Source organism: Ptychodera flava, unplaced genomic scaffold (assembly GCF_041260155.1).
Source record: "Ptychodera flava strain L36383 unplaced genomic scaffold, AS_Pfla_20210202 Scaffold_33__1_contigs__length_2856901_pilon, whole genome shotgun sequence".
Lineage (NCBI taxonomy): Eukaryota > Metazoa > Hemichordata > Enteropneusta > Ptychoderidae > Ptychodera > Ptychodera flava.
Genome location: NW_027248355.1, coordinates 1,705,859 through 1,729,659, shown reverse-complemented (window position 1 = coordinate 1,729,659; position 23,801 = coordinate 1,705,859). Strand labels below are relative to the sequence as shown.

The following is a 23,801-nucleotide window of genomic DNA, read 5'->3' as shown; positions in this document are numbered from 1 at the left end:
AAGTCATCATGACCTCTTATATGTTGCACAAGTAATCAATCAAAGCAAATGAAAAGAAAATAGGTCAGTCATCGTTCAAAGATGTTAAATACTTCTATAAAAATAGCCAGCTTCATGCTTGTTTGTGGATCAGTTTTACGCTGAAAAGAGAACAGACAGCTAACGTGGCCCTGCTATTGCTTAAAATCTGACCTTCACAAAACACAATTGAGGTAAAAGGTTAGTTTTATTTAAAACAAACATTAATATGAGTCAATCCTGACGTGGTACGGCAACTGATTGCAAAGTTTAAGAAAAATCTATGTCTTTCTAAAGTTTCTTTTCATCCAAAGATATTTTTCTTTCTGCTGATAGTATACCTGCTTAGCCTCTTCGTACAGTTTTAAATCCCAAATATTTCTCCGAGTCAGCTCTTCCTGCTCATATTCAGTTATATTGTTACTGTGAGGATTGGCATTCACATGCGTCGCATTTTCAGATGCAGGTATACCAAAGATGAAACTCAACATGTCTTGTGAAGTCTTAAAGTCTTCTGTCAGGCCGACGAACGCCATCTTCGTGAGAAGGTTATTCCGCGCGACTAGGAAGTGTTTTTCTTCTATTTTTGGAATCATTTAGCCTCTTTCAGATCCACTCCACCAGCACCGTCTTCAAATGTTGTGTCAATCTCTGGAAAATCGCCAAACTGTAAGAGTCTGGTGTAGAAATTGTCCATATCTTGGAAATGAACGTCTTCTGTGTTTATCAAGTAATCAGTCAGATTTTTAGACTTAAGAACGTACTGAATACATACTTTGTGAATGCCAGCGCACTTCGTTTTCTTTGAGTAATAGTAAGTTGATATCATCCTGGCGATAGGCTCCCGAAACCACGTGACATAGGCAAAGGGCCGGTGTGGATATGCGAACTTATGGAGACCGAAAGTGCGTTTCGAATAGAAAAAGGTTTGATTTTTATTCTTCCTGGAATCTATTGCCTGTTGATAAAGGGATGAGCAGTGAGATACAGGTCTTTTTCTGATAGCGGGTATCTTGGACAAAACTCTTTCAACTGATGTTCCGCCGACTTTAGGCAGATGAACAAACGCCACATTAGCCTTCCTGTAAGCACTCAGAGCATCAGCTGAGGTCTTGTTACGAGTCAAGAAAAAATTGTGTAGAGGTTCTCTTCCGCCATCTGAAAAATTCAGACATCCATATAAATACTCCACGAGAATAGAACAGTTTTTAGGCTTCACTGCTTGAACATACAAATCGAGATATCTGGAGCAAGGTTGAGAAACTTCTGTTTTCTGGCAATTTCCTTGGATTTTTGTTGGCTTTGATATCATTTCTCGGGTTGAAGCACCACCGTTACATGCAGGTTTCCCGCTTGTCACGCCCTTCCAAAACGTGAACATGCACAGCAGTGTTAACGACGAACATGCAAGCAGGTAGAAAAAGAAACGTTGTGAGACTTTCATTATGGATCACCACCTTTTAGTTGGAGTTCGTTAGATGCTTCCCACCAATGGCTTTTATGGTAACTTAGACAAATCTGTAAATCTGTAAAAGACATTTCTTTTTATAAACGTTATACATAGATAGCTTTTAGAAAGATAAATAGACAGATAGATAGATGCATGCATGGATGGATGGATGGAGGGATGGATCGATGGATGGACGGATGGATCTATCGATTGATATATGGATGGTTGGATGGACGGACGAACGGACGGATGGATGGATGGATGAATGGATGGATAAAAACATAGACAGACAGACAGACAGACAGACAGACAGACAGACAGACAGACAGACACAGACAGACAGACAGACAGACAGACTGATAGATAGATAGATAGATAGATAGATAGATAGACAGACAGACAGACAGACAGACAGACAGACAGACAGACAGATAGATAGATAGATAGATAGATAGATAGATAGATAGATAGATAGATAGATAGATAGATAGATAGATAGATAGATAGATAGATAGATAAACAACATGAAACAAACATCATGAAATGCAAAATATGATCGGGGGTAATGTACAAAGTGTTTTTCATTTTGATAGAAAATCGCGATTATATCAACATTACGGAACAGACATGGAATTCTTGTGTTTCATCGCGATATAGATTGTCAATTAGATGTGTCCGAACAAAGTAACGGCAACACTTTTTCCATAGTTCAGACAATGTTTCCAAGTTCATCTGCTAACAATGCCACTGTCTACTTTGACCACTGGGGCCAATCCTTAACTACGTTACTTGTTGCATTGGAATCTGTCATCATCGTTGACTTAGCATGGACCAAATGTCTGTAGTAAAGTCTCCTTCCAATCAAAGTGAGACTTGAGTGGACACCGTGGTCATCAGTATGTATTAGGGAGATGGTGCAGTGGCAAAGACTGTGAAATTTTCAGAAGAGTTACTTTCAGAATGTGCTTTGGAATACAATTCAGAATAACATTCAGACACTCACTATGTGAGATAATATTCTGTATATTCCAGAAGAGTCCTTTCAGAATGTGCTTTGGAATACAATTCAGAATAATATTCAGACACTCACTATGTGAGATAATATTCTGTATATTCTAGAACTAACAAGCTCTGCTTGTTAGTATGTATTGTCAATGTCACTGTTGGATGTTGTTGTCAAATGTCTGTGTACTAAGTGTGTGTATTCTGATTTATTTTGGCTCTTTTTTTAATTAGCAGCTGCAGTAAAGACACAGTGAATACCAGTACTGCAAAAGAAAGAAAAATATGTCAGAGATAGGTTGTCTAGCTATGATTCACTAAAATGATTTAAATTTCATATTAAATATTTTGATTTTACATTCAATGCACATTATGCATTTCCTCTGCGAACAACATTCTCCCAATAGCCACTGTAAAACTGAAATCAGATGGGATTCTTGATCAGTGTCATTATTCTAATTCAGCACAGATTTGTGCAATTCTGACATATAAATCCAATAGGAAACTAATACACCATTATCAGTTGATGTTTTAATTGCAGCAGGACCGCACAAAATTTACAATCTTTGTACAAAGTACCAACTATGTTATCATCACCACAAATATATGCATCTGAAATATCATCAGAATAATTTGCAAATTGTTCTGAAATTTTAGAACACTGCTAAACAAATATGGACTAAAGAAATAAAAAATACACACTAAAGATGGGCTAAATTATTGAAATGAAATAACATACCAGTAATAAATATGCATATGTTGAAACAAACTGTGGACTACACTTTATTTTTCAACATTTTAAACTGAAATGTTTAGCCATAATTTGAACGCCACACTATGACACAGAGGGGTAATTTTAAAATTCGTTTTACAACCGAATGAAATTCATCGACCGTCATATCTTGAACACAGAAATGCCTTGCTATATTGTGAATATTTCCGGTGGCGATAGCCCACTGTCCGTGCACCGCCGTACAATGGTCGGAAAGAAAATGCGCCAGTTACATTTTGCAACACATGGGTTATAAACGTTTGATAATTGTTGTTTATTTAGAAGTGTTAAATGTCTTTACATATTCTTTGCCCCACTTCCGCACGCTCGTATTTCTCTTGATATTGCGTTTACTGAGAAAATTTACCTAATGGCCCCTATCGACATGCGAAGGGCATGAAAGCGCTTCCGCCAATCATAGCAACGATTACGTCTTACGATATCTTGTACTATGTAATGTCGAATGTATTGGAAAGCGTGCGGAAGAACGCTCAATCTGATTGGGCATAACAAATGACGCCATTCGGGGAATTGTGTTCAACGGGAAAACGGCGTGGTCTACAAGTTCTATCGGGACATTTTGGCAAGTTTCACGATATCAGTGAAAATACAAGATATAGTAATTTACTAAAGTGAAACCAGGAGGGTCATTTGTTTTCAGACTAGGTATGCTAAAATGAAAATACATCCTAGTTTGAACCATGTAAACACCACATTTCGCTTACTCCGCTATGTCTGTGACGGCACAACCTTACAGGGGCCCCCGACTCGTACTCCACAAAAGTTACGATGCCCAAAAACAACCAAAAACAACCAAAATTCTCGCAAATCGGGGTTGAACTTTCAGTTTCCAATATAAGAATCCCAAGTGTGGTAGAAATCAGGGGAACGGTTGTTTTTAATGCACGCCCAAGCCCTAATTGTAAAACAATGGCGTCGTCATCACGCAACTAACATTTTTCGAATGAACTCCGTGAATATTGAAAACACAATTACAGTCGATCCCTCGTAAATTTAGATACTCTTTTAAAGTAGACCATAATTAGGGCCCATACTGTATACTCGATGTGTGGTGAGATGTTGCCACACGTTTTGACACGACTTATCAGTGACGTGCTTTGGATAACTTTCGAGGCCGTTTCTTTCTGCACACAGCTTCTCAACTCTCATTCACTCACAGATATTATCGGTACACGCAAAGTTAACACATGCTCTAAATACGGATACAAAAATAAACCTCTTACCGAATGTCGTACTGGCTCCACTGGTGTGACTGTAGATAGACGTAGCAGGAACTGAATCTCGTAGCGACACACAGAAAGTATGGCTGCTCGATGCATGAGAGCGAGGTTGAAAGGCCTTACTGGTTCTGACCACTAGATGGCGCCGCAAACACAACTTTACGAACCCCTTACTGCTAACGTACACTCCTATGAGAAAACCCACTGAACACATTTTTTATTTATTGAAAAAAAATAATCACACATAAAACAGTATTCATGGTGTAGCATTATTTTAAAAATAATTGTTTCTTAACTATGATGTTTCTACAAGCTGATAAAGTATGGCCATCACATTTGCTTAAGAAGTTCTTGAGTATACTGGTAGTCTTATTACAAAAATTCATTAAATATGCAAATTAGAATTAATTAACCAAACTTACTAAACTTTTACCATAGTTATGCTATAGGGTAACAAGTCATTGACAATGACATAGTCCCCACTTGTAATAGGAGTATTAGTATTGACGGGGCAGGGAAATGAGGTCATTAAGAAGTATCACTAGAGTGTATATGTTCAGATCTATGGACACATAGGTCTATGTCATTGTTCCCAATTTGAAAACAAGAGGCATGTCTAAGTTATGGTTCTAAATCGGGAAAAAAGATCAGACCTCTAGCTGTATTGGCCAGCCAAGAAATATATAATAAATGAGGTACAAGATGTGACATCTTAAGGTCTATTATCCTATCAAAATTGAAGCGTAAAGAACTTGTGGTTACTGAGTTATGCATATATATGCATATTCAAGGTCAAAGGTCATCAAGGTCACGTGACATTTTGAAAATAAAACATTGTATTGCTAATTAATCCATATATGCCAAAATTCAGACCTCTAGCTCTATTGGCTTGCCCACAATTATATATGGGCATAATTAACAAGGTAAAGCATGTGTTGTCATAAGGTCTCCCATCCTACTAAATATAAAGGACATAGCACTTGTGGTTACTTATTTATTGACATAATCGTGTATTTTAGGTAAAAGGTTATCGAGGTCACATGACATTTTGTCAAAAAAATTCTATCCTATAGTCTATCCCTATATACTAAAAATCATATATTTACCTCTATTGGCTTGCTCAAAATTAGTTATGCACATAATTGATGAGGTACAAATGTGGCATCGTAAGGTGTCCCATCATACCATATATGAAGGGTGTAGCATGGTAGTTCCTGAATTATGGACAAATATGTATATTTGAGGTCAAAGGTTACCGAGGTCACGTGAAATTTTGTCAAAATAGTTGTATTGCTAAGTTATCCCTATATACCAAACATCAGACCTCTAGCTCTATTGGCTGCTCAAAATTAGATATGTGCATAATTAATGAGGAACAATATGTGGCTCATAAGGTGTCCCATCATACCAATTATGAAGGGTGTAGCACTTGTGGTTACTGAGTTTGGACAAATATGTATATTTGAGGTCAAAGGTCACTGAGGTCACATGACATTTTGTCAAAAAAATTGTATTGCTAAGTTATCCATATATACCAAAAATCAGACCTCTAGCTCTATTGGCTTGCTCAAAATTAGATATGCACATAATTAATGAGGTACAATATGTGGCGTCATAGGGTGTCCCATCATACCATATATGAAAGGTTTAGCACTTGTGGTTACTGAGTTATGGACAAATATGTATATTCGAGGTCAAAGGTCACGTGACATTTTGTCAAAGCGTCTGAGATATCTGCGTGAACGGATGGACTCACATGGATGGACTAACGGACTGACATGACCCAATCTATGAGCCCCCTGGACTCTATCTGTGGGGACTAAAAACTGTGTCACTGCATCCTTTTTGCAATATGAATACGATGAGAAACTAAATTTTTATTTTTCTTGGCCTTATACATGGGAGTCTATGGACTTCCTTATACATGGGAGTCTATGGACTGCCTTATACATGGGAGTCTATGGACTGCCTTAAATATGGGAGTCTATGGACTGCCTTATACATGGGAGTCTATGGAGGTGAAAACTAAAAAGTCCTCTTACACGGCCAAATTTGTTAGCATTGTGAAAACAAATCAACGTGCATCTGTATGAGGTAGAGTACTATCCTTGTACCAAGTTTGAACGAAATCGCTCCAAGCGTCTCTGAGATATCTGCCTGACCGAAAAATTCATAAAATATGCAAATGAGCAATTAATTAATAAGCCACACCCACCAAAATCTAATGAGATCTAAGTCTCATCATGATAATACCAAATACCAAATTGCATGACATTGGACCTAAGGGTTCTAAAGTTATGAGTGGAACAAAATCTGTCTACAGACAGGCGGACGGACGGACAGACGGACAAACGGACGGACGGACAGACGGACACACACACAGACATTGTGGCGACAAAGGACACCTTTGGTACTTCGCACCACGGTGTCCAAAAATGAACATCCTTGGCTACCGAAATTGGGACTAACATAGCCTTGTTATGTAAGTGATAAAAATATAAGAAAATTACGCAAAGCCAACTTTTCTATCTGTATGTAAGGGAAGCATTCGTATCCACTGTCGTTGTGAATCTCGTCGACGTGGAGCTTATCAGAAAGGTTGATTTTCCGTCGGCGTCCATCGTCGTCGTCATCCGTCGTCATCCGTCATCCGTCAACAGTTGCCTTTTCCTCTGAAACCTTAAGTCCGATTGCTTTAAAATTCCACATGCAGTTCACACTAGGGTGACCTCACTTAAGTTTGTTCAAATCGTAGTGAAATTTGCATATTTCTATTTTTGGGCATTTTTTGCTGTTTTTGGTAAAAAAATCTTCTCCTCTCCTCTGAAACCAAGTGTCCGATTGCTTTGAAATTTGATATGTAGTTTAATTAGGGTGACTTCCGTTAGATTTTTTCAAATCGTGGTGAAATTTGCATATTCGTATTTTAAGGCAATGTTTGTCGTTTTTGGTAGAATTGTTTTTAAAAATCTTCTTCTTCAAAACTACAAGTCAGATAGCTTTCATATTTAGAACATAGGTCCCTAGGGATGATCTTTTTTAGATTTGAACAAGTTGTGGAAATTTGCATTTTTAAGGCAATTTTTGCCATATTTGGTCAAAAATTGTTTTTCTCACAAAGTACTGGTCTGATAGCTTTAAAACTTGGTATACAGGTTTCTATAGATGAGCTAAGTAATATATATTGAATTTGTGATGAAATATGTAATTTTCTATTTTTGGGGCAATTTTTGCCATTGTTGGTCAGAAAATGTGTATTTTCAAAACTACTAATCTGATAGCTTTGAAATTGGTTTACAGGTTCCTACAGATAACTAAATTATATTTGTTGAAATTATGATGAAATCTGCGTTGTAATGTTAGGACAATTTTTGCCATTTTGGTAAATATGTGTATTTCCAAAACTACTCATCTGATAGCTTTGGAATTTGGTAATCAGTTCTTAAAGATGACCTGAATAACATTTATTGAAATAATGATGAAATTTGCCATTTTGCATTTTGGGCCAATTTTTTCCAATTTTTGTTCCAAAAAAATGTGTTTCTTCAAAAGTACTGGCCTGGAATTTGATATTCAGGTTCCTACAGATGAACTTAATGTGATATTTTGAAATAATGATGAAATCTGTATTTTGTGTTTTGGGGGCAATTTTAGCCATTTTGGTCAAAACATTTGTTTCTCAACAACTGCAAGTTGAGAGCTTTGATATTTGGTATACAGATTCAAGGGATTATGTTAATATATCACATATTGAAATTATCGTGAAATCTGCAATTTTTATTTTGGGGCCAATTTTTGCAATTTTGGTCAGAAAATTTCATTCTCAAAAAAACTACTCGTCAGATAACTTTGGTTGACATGTTCTTAGGGATGATCCAATGTGATAAATTCAAATTATGATGAAATCTTCAATTGTGTATTTTTGCGGTTACTTTTTTTCTGGCCACTGAAATAAGCTATCAAAGACTTCCACCCTCATCAACTTGTTTCAAAATATTTATTCTCTACATATAAACACAGCGGAGGTATATCGGCTGTAAGGTCGCTTGTTCCCATTCACCCATGAGCACTCACGCAAAAAGGCTAAGGGAAACCAGCCCTTCAAATATAGTTATTTCGAAAGTCAACATTAGGCTGCATTCACAAAACACCTCTTGGGGGCGAAAATGACGGGAGGGGACTTGGAAATAGGGTATGTTGGAGAAAGAACCTTTGGTCTTCAAGGGGAGACTAAAAATAAAACTGTATTTGATTTATATGAAATGTTTGTTTGGATGTCAATATCAGCCATAGCAACATTGGCTAATTTTTTATGATTTCTTGTTCTACTCCCTTGAGCGTAATGAAAAGTAAAGCCATATTTTCTTCCTCTTTCCATATGAGAATTCAGCATAAGAAAGCAACATGCACTAATAATCCCAATTTATTTGATACAGTAATATATTTTGGGGAAAAAAATTCCTGTCCCTTCAGCTGCACTTTGTTGGGATTATGAGTGATCACATGATGAGTCCTAACTGCTTTTGTTCCTTGAGGATTCTTGTGGCTTTAGGCAGGGGGGTCAGAGATGTGTTGTATAACATTTTCGCATATTATATGATGACAAAACGGCAGACCAAAATGCCGAATAATCAAGAACTGGGAAGAGCTGTATGATAATGATCCGAACGAGACGTTTGAGGAAGACACTGCTTTTGGGGGAAGGCCTTGCCGGCACTGAGGCTACTCCTCTGGTAGATAGACTGACAAGACAGAGAGTAGATTTTGGGAAAAAAAACAGGCAATAAATGCTTACGCTAAGCAAATGGGCATCAACCCAGCAGGTGAAGTACGCTTGAAGCTCAATGCAAAGGTTAAAAGTTGAGAGCTGTACTAAAAGAGGTTTTAGCTGACATACAATGGAAGAAATAAACAATATGTAGAGTCGACATTAAAGGGACGTGTGGGTGGATGAGAATTTTTAAAAAGATAACCTTAGAGAGTCCCAAGCTGACGAGGGAAAGGCCCAAGCTGACGACAATGACTTACTTGAGTTCCTAGCCATTACCCCAATGAAAGGCAACTACTCAATCTGGAACAGAAGCCAATAGACTCACCCCTGATGAACTAGGCCAGTTGCGAGATCACTTGACCAGGCTCAAACAGGACGCCAGTGGCAATCAGGAAAGATTTAGGTAATCGAGGAGAGAATTGCTGAATTGGATGACCTCAACCCCGAATAAGTACTTTATAAAGACAAGCTAGCCCTTGCAAGCAAAACTCTTGGGGATCTGTAAGCAGAGAGAGACAAAATACTAAGCTCCGAACATGACATGACCACTTAAAAAACATGACCAATTAAAGGGACATTATTTGTATCTTTTGACCTCATATTGTTGCAAACAAGCAGTTGATAATGTTATTCGACTTACTGAAAGATGTCTAAAAAGCGGTCGACCATAGACAACTTCCATCCCGTTTGCATAGACTGTAAATAAAAACCTTGGTTCTGAGGTTTATGGAGGGTACTGTTAACCTCAGAGTTGGCAGGTTGACCTGCGATCAGACCACACTGCTAACTGCTATATAGGCCGCTGTCAGCACCCGTGTGTTAAAAAAATAACCACATGAAGTGACAGTCGAAAGCGCAGTATTGCAGTTTCGGGATTCCCTTTTACCGATCCCGTTTGCTCAGTTACATTTTGATGGTCACATATGAGTCAGAGTCAGATAGCAGTGACTCTTAATGGAAACCTCTGTCATTGGAGTCATTGAGAGTGATTATGATGGTGTTGGTACTGAATATGATAGTGACACAGACACTGACACTGACAAAATCCAAGAGAACCAACGTGATCATGTTACTTTAAGAAGTGGCAGACAAGCAAGTCGTTTTGTTTTGAATTAAGGTGGAGCTGCATGTTGCCAACAGTTTTTTTCAAAACAATATTTCTCATCACAGATGACAAGAAAATCCCCTCATACCATATATTTTCAAAAAGCAGTGACTCTTAAGTTTAGTATGGTAGCAGTAGTTTACTCAACAGGATGAAGTGGGTGTATATTTGGGGTAAAAATCCTCAATTTTGGTATTAATGATAAAAATTTATTTAAGTCAAAAACTTGAAAGTATTTTCTGAAATGTAATATTTCATTTGAAAAGAGAGTATATGTAGAAAAAAAACAGATACTTTATTTGGCATAATCCAACCTCATTTTAAAATTATAGGGGTTTAAAGACTGGCACTCTAATAATTGATTAAAATAATGGTCAGCAAAATTAAAACGCCTCTTATTCAAAATGCCTCTTATTCAAAATGTAAGAGCTTTATTGACAAACAAAACCAGTTGATAGTCGTTTTGTTATATAGCATTTAAAAAACATAATGTGAAAATTTCAGAAAATTTGACCAAGCTGAAGTGAAGTTAAATTCTTTGGAAATTTTGACATTGGGAGGAAAAAGAAGCCAAGAAATTGGGTAATTTGCATACATTTGCATAAATTAACACTTCTTTATCATGCAACTTTCAAGCTACAAGGTAAACCCAACCTTAAAAAGACATTTGCTGTAATTTTTAGCATTTGTCAATGTTCATCTCTGTGTATCAGCATTTGTTTGTTATTCTGTCACTACATAGAACACCCAATGCCATATTTAGCAACATACCAGTGTGAACATAAATGACCATTGTTATTGTTGACAAATGAATTCTAGTCTGGACTTGATCCGAGATCTCTTTTCAACAAAAACAACCCTGACTATTCACTGTATGGTTTGTGTTTGACATGCTAAATACTTGACATTTCATGACGCTTCAGGGAGGAGAACAAGATACTGCAGTAGTAGACTCTCTCACAGCCCCTCGCCGGCTACGCCTTCGACCATACTGGCGCCCTCAGCAGTTTGCTCGGCTCAGCGAGCCGGCGAAGCCGGCGAGGGGCTGTTCACAATTGTTTTTTCGATTTTATTTTCGAGTTTTTTGATTGGTTAGAACAACTCCACCCATATTTTCCATTTCACCTGCCATTTGACCATGCTATCGAGACAGACTTGTTCCCTATGAGATAACAAGGGATATCAGTGTTGATACCCCACAGCTCAAATACCTTAGGCTTGTATTACGCAATTGCCAAAATAGATACTAAAGACTGAATGACTGGTTAGGCACATAACTATGTGATACAGAATCTAATGAGTTTTGACAGAAATACTAATTTAGTAATCAAGCACTGACAGTAATTGCTGATGACTAGACAGTTAAGTACTGGGCTGTAGACTCATGAAATAGTAATGTTAACATGAATTACTGCATACTTTCGGACTGGTATGAAGTTGTGTAAGAGAATTGAACCTTGGACCTGTTTCACTCAGTAACTGGTCAAAATTTGCAAGGAAATGTTATGCATCGGTTACAGACAAACAGTAAAAACATCATGTATTATAACCCACACTTACAGTTCAGTAGACGATTTCATATAGAAAGACTTCCATTGAAGAAACAAGACGTGTACATCATGTCATCATTGCCAATTTAAAATTTCCATCTCTGAGGAGAAGTAACTGTAACGTATAACTATGCGCTGCTCTTCAAGTTCACAGTGAACAGTGACTACGTTGACTGACAAGTACAAAGCTCCTACGTTTAGATAAGGGGACAGAGTTGTTTGTCCTTCTTTAATTAATTAACTTCGCAGCTGCATCAGACTGATGTTTGATAGATAACGCAGCCTGTCAATTACGATAGGGGTGGAAACAGAGACATAGATTGGGCCTCGACGGCGCCTAACATGTAATAGCATATGGCCTATCAGAAAAAATCAAAAAAAAAAACCAAAAAAAAACAGTGTTAACAGCCCCAAGTTTCGCTACCCTTACAGCACGGCTGGCTCGATTAGCGTCGCTTGTTAGAAAGACCGTTGAGGGCGCATAACTGCGTAGCCAACGAACGGGCTGTGAGAGAGTCTACTGCAGTAGATGCATAAAACAAGCCACTGTGAATATTTCCGAATTTGGAAGCTGAAGGAGTTTAACTAAACATGTTGAGTTTATCTGTCACCCAGGTAGCGTCTACGGAATATCATCATGTGGCCGTCGAGTGTGTTACACCTGCCCGCATACTTTTACTATCAATGTCATTCAGGGCGCGCGTGGTGGAGTCAATGTTTCCGGAGTGTTCACATGCACGTCGGCTAATATTACTTCTGATTCAAATGCAAATGCTGCAGCGTGTTATATATTGGCGAATCAAAGAGCCACATAGGCGATCGCTTTGCTGAACACCTTCGCACCGTGACCGACAAGCTTGCATGCCCGGTGGCCAAATATTTCTGTATACCGCCCCCCCCCCCCCCCCATCGCGGTCTGTCTGACATGGGAGTGTCTGCTATTATTTCCACCACCGACTCTACCCGCCATAAACTCGAACAGGCCACAATTTTTAAACTTCGATCTCTGGCATTAGCCGGAATAAATACATACTGTAATGCACTTGATCGTTCTCTTGTTTGATTGGCTGCTCTTATTTCTTGTGTTTCCTTGTTTCTCCAGTGACTTTACGTACTGACGAAAGGTCGCACCCGGAACGTCTGGGTGTTTATTCTCTGCGATTTGAAAGTGTTTTATTCGATTTGAACGTGTTTTATTTCCCGCTGGTCGGTCAGTATTTATTGTATTGGTTTTAATTTGTTATAGTTTTTATACTTTTCCTTTTGAAAAGCATTTTATTTCCCACTGGTCGGCTAGTATTTCACTGTATCATTTACACTTGCTGTAATTTTATCCCCCTCTTTTAAGGTCGTTTTCTCATTTTTGACGAAAATTGTATTATTAGAATCTGCTATTTGATTCAAATGAAATAACAAAACGATAAACTGCAAATAGTTATCTTAATACGTATTTATGATGGAAAATGCATCCACTATTCACAAGAGAAACATCTGTACGTCAACTACTATGGGATTTTACAGTTACTGTGATTACTGACTGCCATATTAAAATGGCCGCCACAGCAGAATGAGGATCTATTTGTCATTGCTTGCTATCCAGATGTATAATGATAAGATAATCTACATTAGACCACAGCCACTCCAACATGACTTAATAGTCAATGTGTGGAGCCGCGTTCCCTTATTTTACTTGTAATGTGTCGTGTTTTCCTGTGTTTCGCGAAACTGCTAATGTGACTTTCATTTAAAATGTTGCTTTCCAAATCATCTACCCAACCAGAATGGCCAGAACAGCTATTTTTGATTAATTAGGTCAAAGAATCTCGGAAAGATGCTAAAAGCGTGTGATAGATACATGTACGAGATAAACTAAAATGAAAACAGTAGGATTAAGAGAGATGTGACCGGTTAAACCTGTTCAGTTTCTGCATAAGGGAAAACGTTGGAATGTGTAATTGTAAATGACTGTAGCTACACAAGAAAAATATTGTTGATGGCTGTGTTTCCCTGGTATATCAAAGTCTTCGAGACATGTTGTAACTTGTATGCAAGAAGGACAGGCAAAAAGTTTCAGAGAAGAAATAAGAACTTCTTTCGACCAAAAATGGGCAAAATTGCCTCAAAAACACATATGCAGCTTTTCATTCAATTTACACATATCTGAAAAAGATCACATTGAAGAAGATTGTGCTAAATTTTAGTACATGAGAAAAGTTATGTCAGAAAAATGCAATCACATACAAATATTCAAATTTCGACATAAACAAATCCCACAGAGGTCACCCAAAGATACCTGACTATAAAATTTAAAAGCTACTCTGGAGAAGAATATTGGAACGAGAAAAGTAGACGAACGCCGTTGCTGCCGACATACGGTGGACAATTGCGGACAACGGCTATCCGCATCGCAGAATGTTGGGCTACCAAAAATAGATTGTTGACAGTTGCATTGAGCATAACAAAAAACAATATTAATGCACAGAAAACAAGATAGAATCCAACATACCGAATTTATTGTTGCAGAGTTGGCAAATTCCGTGCTTTAGCCGGCGGTGAACTCGGGCTGTGAGTCGTCCAAAGGTGTCAACAGACGTCCCTGTAGCTTCCACTATTCTAACGAAATAGCAGTAATCACAAGGAAATGATCAGAAAAAGGCAACAACCTGTCGTTAGGGAAGGTCAAATGTCAGAGGTTATCAACCATTTTATCGTAGGGAATCCCAGTGAGAAGAAAGCAATGCATCGCAGCTAAGCGTCTCTGTTAGAAAGTAATAAATGTTAGTAACCGAAAAATAGACCTATTGTGCAGATATTTCAGCTGGACTGTTTTACAATATGCAATGTCTTTGTAGACATGAAACTCTTTGTCTTTGATTCATCTAACCTCCATAAGTACTGTAGGTCTTTCGCTTTGCATCAAAAGTTCATTTGAGGCCGTTTTGTTGGCACTGTGCCCGAGTTTTACGTCTTGCACCACAACACCTTTACATATGTTAAACATTTGAACAGCCATTTATTTTAGGCAAAGTATCACAAAGTTGGAAATAGAACAAAGGACAGACATCAACAGTCTTTTTCACCAAATAGCTCTATCGGAGGTAGTAATAGATGGCACCATAACAGGCGGATTTGGCAGTGAGGAGAAGGGGAGCAGTGAGGAGCAGTGAGGAGCATGGGGAGCACTGATGAGCCCTGAGGAGACCTGAGGAGACGCAGCCACCGATATTTTGGATTTCCTAACTGTGTGGTTTTTAACCCAGAGCTGCATGGGTTTTGAATCCCTGTCTCGGCCAAAATTGGTAGTTTGTCTGTCGATTGCTCTATATCTGGCGACACAGTGAGAAATGTCCCAGGGGATAGTTATAAACAGACGGCAGTGAAGAGTCACATTCGCCGGTATCTTAGACCCCCTAACTCACTAAAAATCAGCAGTAGGGCAAACCTAGAGAACCCTGTGGAGTCTTAAAGAACAGGTAGCACCGTAAAGGGCAGATTTTCGCAGTCAAAACCAATAAATAGCTGTGAGAAATAACAATGAGCAGTGAGGAGCAATGTGAAGCCCTGTGGCCGTGAGGAGAAGGCTGTGATTGCAGTAAGGAGCAGTTGCTGATGTTTTGGACCCCAAGCTGTTTTGTTTTAGACCCCCCTACCGGGTCAAATTTATTACTTTAGCTGTCTACGGTCTTTATCTGGAGCTAAAGTGAAAAATGGGCCCCTAGGATTAGTTATAGAAAGATGGCGGTGAGGGGATGCAGGCGCCGGTACTATGGTCCCCTAACTCAGTATAAATCACCTTTAAGGCACATCTTCAGCTGATTAAAACATTTAAGCCAATCTGCTGTTTTATTCCACTGTCTGTGGCATTTTGACACACTGAAGAGTTTTGTAATAAGTGCAGCAGATTTGGCTCAAATACAGTAAATTTACTTTTAAATTGAGTACTGTACGTTTCACAGCTTAACAGAAAATGATCAAAAAACTAGGCAAAAAAAACTAAGCATAACAAGAAACATGAATCGCAGATATCTCCGAAGACTTTAAAGGGTTTCTCTGACTCCGAAGGTGTCCCCATATTTACAGTTGGAACTTGCAGTTTTAATTAAATTTTATCCTATGTATGTATGAAATTGTAGAACGTTGTAACGTCCTAACAACTGGTCTGTTGTTCGAGTCGTTTTTGACGAATGCATTCACTTTTATCGTGTTTTTTTTTAATTCACGTTGCATGTTATCTTGAAAAACCAGGCCGAACTGTGCGTCAGTTTTATTCACTTGCTTAGAGAGTTTAATGAACGCATCATGGAATTATACATACGCGCATTACGAGATCTGGCTTTGATAGCCGGATGCCAATGAAGCACCAATACAACATTCAGCCATGTTCGAACTCTAAGCGCTGTGTATGCTGTTACACCTATGTGAGCAAACTTAAGTGAACTTGGTTTGCAATCTTTCGGATTTTGAGGGCAGAGGACTTTATTGTAGCAAGGGAGCTGTCATTATTAACGGCCTGAGGGTCGGACGAACGACCTCGAAATCCAGAATCGTTGTGTAGGCCCCTATTTTTGGACAGCTAGGGTTGGAGACCTAAACATTCTCTAAAGCCGCCACAATATCTGTCTTTGTGTATATGCCCATCCGTCTGTTCATCCGTCCATAGAAATATTTTGTTCATGTCACTGCCTATATCCAGGGTCATGCAATTTGGCATAGAGCATCATTATTGGAGATCTACAGTATATATATATTTTGTGGATGTGGTCTGCATACTTACCAGTCATTTAACAATTTATCAATTAAGTTGTGCATCAAACTATATCGCTATCTGAATAATTAGTTAACCAAACTTTATGTAACTATTCAGGCAAGCAAAATGTTCCGTTGTCATACAATAATAACTATTATATATATCATGCTACCATGCGCCATTCTGATTGGACGACAGCAGTGCTAAAATACTGTTTTAGCACTGCTAGCGGTGCTAAAACGGGCCCCTGAACTAGCATAAAATGTTAATGCGGAAATCAATAAAGGAGAGTGCATTTAAACAACAGGGAAAATGTAGGGTTAAACCAAATAAATAAAATAAAAAAGCTATTGGATTTATGGTAGTTTTATTTTAGAACTGCTCTATGAAGCTATGGGAATATAATTGGCACTTTGCCATAGCGAGGCCTGCCTTGCCACTTTTTGTCGTCTGCTTCACGGATCTCCTGACGCTATGGCTGAATGCCTGCATGAACTGACGGAGGAATACTTCCTCAACGAAACGGCAGACCTAGTCGCCCCAACTAGTGGAACCCGTTTTGCAACTTTTGCAGAGTCTGACCTCGACAGGATAGAAGCGTACAAAAATGAGAAATCTACCATAAAACAAACATTGTGGGGAGTAAAAATTCTCAAAGGTGAGTTACGACTTACGATCGATGTCACACGCTGATATATTTAGAACGCAATATTTCAGAGTCTGTTTGCAATGAAAACAAATTTGACGACTTTCCTGTGCATTTATTGAAATATTTTCATGTGATTTCATTCATTCAGCATGGCTGTCAGAGAAGGGCCTGGACCCCGATTTTGAAGTTTTGTCGACGACGGACTTGGCATCTACATTACGGAGATTTTACGCAGAGGCGAGAAGTACAGATGGTCACCGATACGGGAAATCCGCTCTCTCCGGCATTCGAGCAGCCCTTAACCGCCACCTAAATTCCCCTTCGTATCACCGAAACATCAACATCATCCATGATAGAGAGTTTCAAGCGGCCAACAATATTTTCAAGGCACTGATCAAGCAGCTGAAATCGGATGGACAGGATAAAGTAAATCACAAAACTCCAATTTCACGAAATGATCTACTGAAACTGGTTAGTAGCGGTGTACTGTCTACCCAAAATCCACTGTCTCTTGTACGTAAAGTTTGGTTTGACCTTACTCTCCATTTCGGCCGACGAGGTCGCGAGGGCTTTCGAAGTTTAACCAGAGAAAGTTATAGAGTGAGGGAAAATCATGGGCATAAGTATGTAGAGAGTACTTTCTCAGAGAAAACAAAAAATCATCCTGACGACAGCTATGAATCACAAGCCAAAATGTACGCAACCGGTTGTGAAAATTGCCCAGTTGCTGCGTTTGAATTATACATATCGAAACTTCATCCCATGCAGTCTGCCTTGTTCCAGCGCCCAAATACAAATGTCGAATATTCAAACAACGTTTGTTCTATAAACTCACCACTTGGTGAAAATAAATTGGGGTCTATGATGAAGGAGATATCGGAGGCAGCAAATTTGAGCATGATTTACACAAATCACTGCATACGGGCAACAGCGTGCAAGTTCATTCAGTGCTGTTATAGTTGTTATAGTTGATGCATTGATTTAGACATGAATTTTTTTTAATGATGACAGTGTTCACTGCACATCTCCAAGTTAGTCTACAAGCTCAATATCGTGCATTTCATCATACTCTGAGTAAAATAAGAACTTCAAGTGAAACACACAGAACACAAAATACTAAAAAATAGCCTAATTATGTACAGCTACTGACCCTCAATACCTTTCCAAATGATGCATACTTCAAGGCAGGAGATCAAAATAGAACACACTTTGAACAAAAAGAGCAACAATTGTCACTCAAGCAAATATAAACATGAATGGTCTGGAAGAGGTACACAGCATAAAAGCAGATACCAAGTACAAAGGTCTTTTGTTTACTATGACAGAATAACAGTTTTAGTGTGGCTCATACTAGAAATATTGGCTGAAAATGGTCTGCTGTCTCAAAAATAACCTAAACTGTGTTTTCTGGATCAAATTTCATTACAAACTGATAGGAAATACAACTACATTATGACTATGATACCGTTTAAAACACTTTCTTGGTTCATATAGGTTATTTAAGGTCACAGACAATTTTCTGAAAATTAGACTTCTCAGGAAGTCTGTACATCAAGATTTATTCATCTGATTCACTGGACAATGCCACATGTTTTAGGGAGTTGAACAATAACTGTCAATTTATACCGAGACTAAATACCAGGGAAATTAAGAAATTAGCTACTGTACCTTTAACCAGCCCTATATAAGAATGTTCAGTTATTATGCGGTGTGTTGTGTGTTTAGTTTGAATACCTGAAAACAAAAGACATGTGGAGGACATTTTGACAGATTCCTGCACAACCCTAAAGATATGTGTTTTATGAGCAAAATTCTATGCAACTTTCCCCCATTCAGTTTAATATAGTTTTAAATTAACCCTTTACTCAAAAGTCATCCGAACAAATGGTCACACAGGGGTCATGTACATATTACCCATGGTATATAGAATGAATGCATTGTCTTTTTAATTTCCAAAGTATGATACAGCAAAGAGTAAGAATTTTAGGACAATTTTGTCACTGAGAAGACTGAACTGAACTGCATAATTATTTTTGAGTCTGTTTGCTGGTATGCATGTTTAGCATTTCATATTACCGGTATGTCTATGCTTTACTTCAACTGAGTATCTGTATGATGTTTTCAGATGTTGGGGAAAAATGTATAACATGACCATTATGATTTCAATGCACTTTCCACATCCCAGTGTCTGCCTTTCTATGACTACCCAAGATATTCAATGTTACTCCACTGTAATGACAGTCTGCCATTGGAATAGGGCTAACTATAAAAGACCCATTAATGCCATTTTTCTCCTTTTTTCAGATTTTTTTTCCTGTGTGTCCACTACGTATTCTAGTTCTTCCTATAGTATGATGAAATCACCAGTTTCAACCTAGCCTCTGTATCATTACCAACCATTATTATTGTTGACAAATGAAGTCAATTTTCAATAATAATATTGCTCATTTTACACATAACAACTGCATTGTGAGGTTTAAGACTTGGTATTTCATCATGCTACAAGAAGTTTAACAAGGAACTCCAGCTTCAACAAGGAACGAAAATGCTGAAAATTATTCTCTGTCTGTCATGGTGTAAAAAATTTTGTGGCCCACCCCTTACCTTCCCTGGAATTTTCATGGCCCACCCCAAGAACACTCATTTTTTTTCATGGCCCCCCCCATTTTCTCTTCCGCCCCCCCCCCCCGCCGTTAATTGTGCTCGGTCCCTAACGGTCAATCTCCGACTAGAGGGCGCTGTCAGAATGCAAACGTAATTCTCATAAATATATGCTAATTAGGATTAGGTACCCTCCGTTCAGGCTGATTGATTTGAATCTTTAGGGCTCGCAAAGGTCATAAACTTGTGATATTTTAAAAGCCACAGAATCTCTAAGAATGATAACTACTGTATCGATCGTGTCATTGCATTAACTTCATACATATTCTAAATGACTCAAAATACATGGTTATCCGTCGCTAGTGCGGCCCGGGTAGCGCGGCGAGAGCTATGTCCGCCGATGGCAGACTTGCCTTGGCATCGGTCCAGTGCGAGACAATGATTGACACGCGTCCGTGACCGAATCCGTATTTCTGATTGATGGATATACCATTCGATGTATCAAAATTTAGGCTCAATCGGATTATGAATGAAAGTATACCTGTAAACATATGCACATCTCCTTTGTGACGGGCCGCTTTACTCATTAAATGAAAGTAATCCGCATAAATAAAACACAAAATCGCGATACAATCATGCAATTTGTTACAATAATTTTGATCCATCTACATGAAAGAAAAAAAAGAAGACTGTTCATGTGATAAATATATAATCCCATGGTATTTTCTCTGTTTGAAGTCATCGTATACTCGTGTTTTTCGCCGAGCCGCACAACTTCTCGCCTTCGGCTCGAAGTTGTACGGCTCCTTGAAAAACACACAAATGTATATACACATTTCAATTTGATATTATGTTATTATAACGGCAATACACCGCAGAATACTTTATTGTGCATTCGCTATTGCTCGTACACACATATGTTGTTTACTGGTCAAAGTCTCACCGTATACCATAGCTAAATGTGGTTCATTGGTTAAAAATGGAAATTATACTCCATGCAAAATACATACTTTTCTCATTCTGTGCTACATGTAAAAAGGATTGACTCTAAATTTTAGTTGAAAACTTTTTATGCTGAGAGGTATGCATGACAAACTTTATAGAATGAAAACGGAATATATTTGTTTTGTGACAGTAGACCCGTTGCCCTCTCAACGTTGTAGTAATGGCAAATTACCGCCGGCAAACATCTTGCAATATTTGTACTTTATTTCTCCCAGATGACAGCTACGTCTTTCGAAGACGGTGGTAAGAAGATTGCAAATGCATGAGAGAACCAGGCGCTGTATTGTGTCTGTTGGTCTTAGGACCACAGATAAAACTAGAATGCTTGTATCTCTTGTGAAAATTGAATAGAGGAGACCCACATCAACGTGTTAATTGGAGTGAAACATAAAATTGCTTTCTACCGAGTTTTTTCACACATGTATTCCGAATATCATGTTAAATAGATTAAACGGTTATTCTTTGCAAGGAAAATCACTGTCCGGTATACTTCCTCCGTTATATATCTCTTGTCATGCGTGCTTTGTAACTTTTTTCGCGCTATTATCATATTTTTCGGCAGCCTCCTTCTGTAGTATGACATGAAATTCTGAGGTACGGATGAAAGCCAGTTGGCACTGAATGCTTGCATTAACCTTCATAACAGCTTCATCTTCACGGTCCTCAATTAGTTTCGTATGGTTTGCGTCGACACATTCTTCATGGAACTGTGAAGGCGGGTTCGATATTGTCGTAATTGCTTGTAGAAATCTGTCCCGTAGCTGTTTACTTTTTTCCAAAATGTATAATTGAAATGCTCATACAGCTTGACGTCAGCTTTGTTCCACTTCCAAATTCTATCAGCAACTGGTTTTGACATCATGTAACGTGTGCTCTTACTCCTTATTCCTTTGCTGATGTACAATATATCATCTAATTTCCAGCATAAAACGTTTTTCAACAAGACAAGTGATTCCTCAAAGTAGTCTGATATTAACACTAAATCAAGTTCCTTGTCCAACTTATCGATCATTTCATTAATTGCGGAATCATTGTCATCAAAGCGATGATCAAATCCTAAATTGAAGGACATACCATTCCTGAGGAGACTTCGCGATACTCCTCTTATTTTCTTGACATATTTGTCAGGGTTTTTCATGAACTCTTCAAGAGGATTTTACGTTTAGTAAGCTTAAATGTACGTGCGTAATTATAGTAGCCAAATGCTGATTCGAACCTTTGTACAGGACTTCGTATTATGGTGATAAAGGTTGCATTAGGAACAACTACATCAAGTTCAGGTCTGTTGTATCTAAAGTGACTTGCTATAATGTTAAAATGCGTGCTCTGATTAATTGGCGGTTTTTGATATTGTAGAAGTTTGCGTGAGAAAAGATACCTTTCATCAAATTTGTGTCCGTGCTTTGGCAAGGCAAATGCCAAACTACGACTGTAGCCGAAACGTTGAACAACAGAGTTGGTGTAGAACTGGCTGTTTTGTGAGTCTTAATATATACTACTTGGGTTATTTCCTTACACGGAAGCTTGCTCTCTTCCATGCATGATTGATGAGTTTCCGGACGCTATTGAAAAAAACCTGCAATAATTGAAAAAAAAAATGTTTAAAACAGTTTCAATGTCTTTATATGATTAAATTTGTGTGTCAATGTTTTTTTGTGTTTTTAATAAATTTTAGCTAAGAGAACATTGAATTTTAGGGGAAATGTGAGCAATTTAGGGCACTTGTTATCTGGACAGTTGGTTTCGCCTTTACACATTTGCTGTGTTGCACACTATTACCCTTTTACCCTTTTTATATTGTGCTTTTATGTGTCAATGTTTTTCTTGATTTTTATTGCTGATTGCTTAAGAGAACATTTACTTCAAGGTTTAATGTAAAGCAATCATACTTGTTATTTAGATAGTTGTTTTCGTCTAAGCATATTTGATATACTGCACATTGATTGTGTCTAGCCATCAACGATGGGCGAAATTCTGACCTACATAAATTTAGAACGGCACCTCTACACTTGACACAAAAGAGCACCAAACCTGCAAGTATGGCATCATACATGTAACATGAGGACCTGGCCTGTTTACAGCAAGTTGCGAGCAATATAACAAAGTGACAGTGTCATGACTTTTTGGTGTTTGATTCCAATGTTTTTTATCACTGTACTGTCTCTGTTGTCAGCACTGAAACTGAGCGCTTATAGTGCCGAACGGCTTAACTTTCGTCACTACGTCTCTTGTATTATATAGAGTACAAAGTCAGTGTGAAAAGAGTCATATTTCAGACGAACCAGTGCTGTCCTTACCAATCTTTGCTTAGGTATGCAAGCAAAGGCTGAACTACAAGTACTATCCACCTTTCAAGAGAGCTGGTCGAAGTAGTCGACAGTCGACGGGTAGTGGTCGACACTTCAGCCTGTGGGCCACCGTAAAGTCAACATGCGGGTTTTATACAAGGGCAGACAAATTGTCGAAGGGACCACCGTAGGCAACTTGTTGTGACAAAAACAACATCAACTCGTATCACATAGCGAACTATGAAAATTGAATTATGACATTTACTTCTAAAGCTTTCTGTATTCCCCAGCTAATTATTTGAGGATTCGAGCTATTTCGATATTTGGAATCAGCCTACAACTAGGTCAACAAAGTGTGTTACTAGACATGGTAGATTTTCATCAAAACTAGTAGGTGAGTATTTCTTTTGATGTTTTGTATCACATTAATTCATAATTGCAAACTATACTAAGCTATAATAAGCCATTAAGGTATGAGAATACCTAGAGCTTGTAATGCCATCCTTTCTTCCTCTAATTAGCTCATTGAGCGTCCTAGTCTCGACCACAATGTGTTTTGAGTCTCAATATAAACAGCGACAAACGTTGCCTAATGCAACGTT

At 38.2% G+C, this 23,801-nt stretch overlaps 1 long non-coding RNA gene across 2 annotated transcripts in view; it reads right to left on the bottom strand.

Annotated features, from left to right (window-relative positions):
* Positions 1–759: 759 nt before the first annotated feature.
* The window catches only part of LOC139127572 (uncharacterized), a 62,917-nt gene continuing 39,875 nt past the window's right edge, over positions 760–23,801 (bottom strand). Inside the window, exons 4-6 of one of the 2 annotated variants that reach the window (XR_011551052.1) lie at positions 22,290–22,487; positions 14,416–14,522; positions 760–1,544 (exon numbers count right to left, since the gene is read on the bottom strand). This is a non-coding gene — a long non-coding RNA (uncharacterized lncRNA). Of the gene's footprint in view, positions 1,545–14,415; positions 14,523–20,742; positions 22,488–23,801 lie in introns of those variants that run through there. The other variant, XR_011551051.1, reaches the window with a different exon arrangement.